The sequence below is a fragment of the Oryx dammah genome, unplaced genomic scaffold (genome assembly GCF_014754425.2).
Source record: "Oryx dammah isolate SB20612 unplaced genomic scaffold, SCBI_Odam_1.1 HiC_scaffold_3, whole genome shotgun sequence".
NCBI lineage: Eukaryota > Metazoa > Chordata > Mammalia > Artiodactyla > Bovidae > Oryx > Oryx dammah.
The window spans coordinates 53,709,221-53,713,620 of NW_024070187.1; the positions used below are offsets into that span (position 1 = coordinate 53,709,221).

The 4,400-nt window shown below is 50.4% G+C and overlaps 1 pseudogene; it reads right to left on the bottom strand.

The window, feature by feature from the left end:
• Positions 1-750: 750 nt before the first annotated feature.
• On the bottom strand, positions 751-3,909 carry LOC120862016 (annotated as a pseudogene).
• Positions 3,910-4,400: the final 491 nt, after the last annotated feature.

The following is a 4,400-nucleotide window of genomic DNA, read 5'->3' on the forward strand; positions in this document are numbered from 1 at the left end:
AGAATGATGCTAACAGTTTAACTTTGGCTTTTCTGGTATGATGGAAGCCAAAGTAATACTGGGGTGTGTGCAGAAGAGAAAGGAAGAAAAGTGAATGGAGAAAATATGGTTAAACAGCTTAGGGAACAGATACTGTGAAACTATGATTTAACTCTGTATAGAAGAATGAGCTAGTACTTGTGGTGTGATATTTTGGAAAAAAAGAAAAAAAGGAAAATGTTTAAGTGGAAAAAGTACAGACCACTATGTATATTTTCATCCTATTTTCCTGAATAACAAAGTATAAGTAATTTTTTAAAGGACACATGCATATTATATGTGTTTAACTGCACACTAAGAGAGATACAATAGTTGAAAGTTCATGTAAACTTAACTACATTTATCAATGGGGTAGTTAGTGGTAGAGATTAGGAAAATAGAAGAGGTAACTGACTGTTTAATTTATTTTAATGTTTTCTGGCTGGTTTTGTGGAGTCTGCATGACTATTGCTGCTTCAGAGAAAATTTAATAGAGATTAAATGTACAGGTACAATAAACTAGGAGATTATTGTTTATGCCATCCTTCATTCAGCCTATGGATACTTAGTTAATACACAAGTGCTATACTTGTAAACAGGATAAATGCAGTCCCTGCCTTCAAAGATTCTACATTGTAGAGCAGTTTTCAGTCCTGACTGCATGTTAGAATTGAACAATCCTGTTGAATAGGCTGTACCATAGAGTAATGTTGTTTTTTTTTTTTTTTCAGATGGCTAACTAAGGACTTTATTTCAAACAAAAATAAAAAATTGAGAGCTATCTCCCTGGGTGTGGGGAAGGGATCAGGGCAAGGAATTCCCCGAGGCTAGGCCAGTACCCTCAGACTGGAGGGGCCATGATCATTCCCTTCCTCACTTCTGGGATGGGGGACCTCAGCAAGGGCAGGACCCTATGCCAAAGCCCATCTACCCAGGGGAACTCGGGCTAGGGCTCAGTTCCTGGGAGGGGACAATCAGGCAGCAGCATGGACAAAGGCCAACCACAGGATCAAGTCCTCAGTACCAAGAACCTACCCTTTTCTTCCTAGGACCCAGAATACATTAAGTGGATGGCCTGTGAAAAGAACCTCTTGGACCCCGGTGAGGAGAAGCGAGGCCCCAGCGCCCCCCACACTTATCACTTCTGTTCTCTGGAGGGCAGTGAGTCCTGGAGTCCATCAGGTGGTAATACTGACACAGCTGGGGTGGCGGCAAGGAAGCCCCAGTCAGTCTGGACCCCGCAGCTGGCTCTCCCCACCCGCCCCAGCAAGCTCTATGGTTACCACATGATCCTTTGTATTTCTTGCCTTCCATTCCCCTTGGTGGATGGCTGAGGGGTGGGGCTTCCTGGTTTAGGGTTTCTCTAAGGGCCTTCCCAGGGAGAGTCCCCTGAACGCCCCCATCGCGCTGGGCCCTGGAGAGGAGGGCGTCACATGATGCCGTTGGTTAGGTACTGGAAGCTGTCATAGAGTTTGGTGGTGATAGACCACATGCTGCCATCCACCATCTGCTCCACCAGCAGCTGCAGCTGCTCCTCGGTCATACTCATGTGGAACCTCTCCTTGAGGTTGCAGATGGTGCTGGAGCCATGGAAGCAAGGGAGCTGAGAGCCTTGCTGCATGATCTCTACGATCTGCACCACCTTATCCATGTGTTTCCGAGCAGCGATCGGCCCCTGCAGCATCAACATCTTGTAATAGTTGAACATGTCGCCATTCAGGCTGCCCATCACATCCACAAACTCTGTGGTCAGCTTAAAGGCTGATGTCTCAAAGCCCAGGTTTTGGGGTGAGCTGGATAGGATGAAGCCAAAGTCAATGTGGATGATGTGGCCTTGTGCATCCAACAGGATGTTCCCATTGTGTCTGTCCTTGACCTCCAGCAGGTAGCAGACCAAGCAGTAGCCAGCACTACTCTGCACAAAATTGCGCTGGGCGCTGAGGAAGGCCTCAGTGATGTAGCTGCCATGCTCCTGTAGGAAGTAATCGAGCAGGGAGAGCTGTGACTGCTTCTTCACCTGGTGTATGGATACAGCATTGACCACCGGTTCAATCATGCCACTGTCAACCGAAATCACGAGAATCTTGTATGGCTTGATCCACAGGGGTACTTGCTCCTGTTCCCAAATGGACTGCAGTTGCTTTAACACCTGGAAGGCCAACAGCTCCTGTGGAAGGTCATCCCCACACTTGACAATGACTGACAGGAACTGCCAGTTGGGGAGATGGCCATGGGGGAACCCTCTCTAATGTGCCACACTTTCTCCTGCCAGGGCTCTTTGAGAGCAACTGCAGAAGGGTCTTCTGGGTCTCGTTTGAAGGCTGTGGGGCTGTGAGCCAGCTGCTCTGAAAGACGATGTCGGATGTCACCTGTTGCGATGAACACAGGCTCCTTGCTTTCCTGGCTGGTGATGCTGTCCACGGAGAACTGGGAGATGTTGTCACAGCTGTTGGTGTGCACTTCAGGGAGCTCCACCTGCAGCTCACCTATGTCATCCACAGACAAGGCCTCGTCATCGTTGTCATAGTTGGGCACAGTGCTGAAGCTGCCTGCCCGCTGCTCGTGGGTGATGCCGCATTCAGGGCAGGTTCTCCACAGACCCGGTGCTCCGAATCCGGTTCTCGGGGATCCGGATGGGGATGCTAGTGGTGTCGAAGTTTTCACATTCAAGGGCCTCCACGTAGATCAGGTAGGGACCCTTGTCCTTAGAGTTGAGGACGACAGCCTGGGTGTGGGGCACACGGGCCACGTGGTGGTCGGAGCCGGCAGTGGGCAGCCAGGCTCGGGCGGGGAGCTTATGGTTGAGCAGGGAGAGCTCTGAGATCAGCAGCTGTGTCTTCTGCTCCTTGGTGGGGAGCGTGGCCAGCAGCTTGCCAATCTCCATCAGGGACTTGATGAATTCTTGCTCAGGAGCCAGTCTGACGGGCTCATCCTCATTCTCCACTTTAGGGTTGCTGGCTGTTTGTTTCAGGTTGCTGCTGAGATTTATGCTGACGGTGGCATCTGACTTAGAGCACTGGTGGGTCCTTTTTGAGGGAGACAGCCTTGTGTCAGGGGCTGGGCTCAAGGAGGGCAGCTCTCTCTTTCGGTGAGCAGGCTTCAGCTCATCTGAGAGGATTAGTTTCCGCAGCTTGGTCCCACGGGAGTGTCACTGAGTGGAAATGTGCATGTCTGAAGAGTAGGCCCCCAGCAACAGGGCACACTGGAGGGAAAAGTTAATGCTATGATGGCAGCGGTGGACTATGTAGGGCTTGATGGCATCACCCACGTCCTTGTCCATATGGATGTACATGTTAAGCAACTGGGGCAGATAGAAATCCACATTCTCATTACAAAAGCAGAAGAGCTGGTTGCCAATGTAGGCCTAGGCTCCTTGGAGTTATACAGGTATGAAATGGCCATGGAGATGTCAAACAGTTTCGACTCAAACAGCCTCAGCAGCCAAGACTGGCCGAGTTGCTCTGCAGCCGCCTTCTTGCTCCCTTGGCTGTGCCTGAGGCTACCGTGGCGCCATCTCATCTTCCTCCTCCCTTATCTGGGCGGGTGGGTCGTCCAGGCAACGGATCTCGCTGTCCACACCATCCCCATTGACCAGCTCCAGTGGGGTGCCTCTGCTAGAGATGGCCATGCCTCCATGCAAGAGCCTGACTTTCTCAAGCACCTCCTGGCAGGCCTTCTGGGCCACCTCAGGGTCAATCACCGAGAGCTCCCCGACCCCCTCCGTGATGACATGTAGCAAGGAGCCCCCATTATTCCCTGGCAGGCCAGGAGCAGGCTCGGAAGTTGGCTTCAGGGGGACAGGCTCCACTATCGTGTCTCCCATGGCCACAGCCAGACTTCGAGCTTCCAAGCTCCAGGGGACCCCGGTGGAGGGGGTGCGGGTGGTCGGGGTTGGGCTGCTGACACCGCTGCCTCAGCAGCAGCGGCTGCTCCCGGGTTCCATTGGCCACCTGCGCTTCCCTGACAGCGGCCAAGGTGGCTGCACCAGGCCCTGGCTGCGGGGCTGCCCTCAGTGCCACCTGAGGCCATAGAGTAATTTAAATGAACTCTTGAGAATGAATTCTGGGCAGCTGTATTTTGTAAAGGTCAGTAAGCAATCTTATTGCACTGAGAGTTTCCAATTGTTAGTTGAAGAAATGGTTAAAGTTTATAAATATATCCAACCTGTAAAAACAATATCTTGGAGAAAACCAGGATGCCCTCCCCACAAACATATCCCATTTCAACCAAGTGAATAACATAACTTCAGTATTTTTTCCTTAACATATTCTTGCTGGAATTAATCAATATATATTTTGGGGTACAGTTTTCATTGTGGTAAAATATACATAACATAAACTTAATTGTTCTAACTATATTTAGGTGTAGAGTTAGTAATCAGT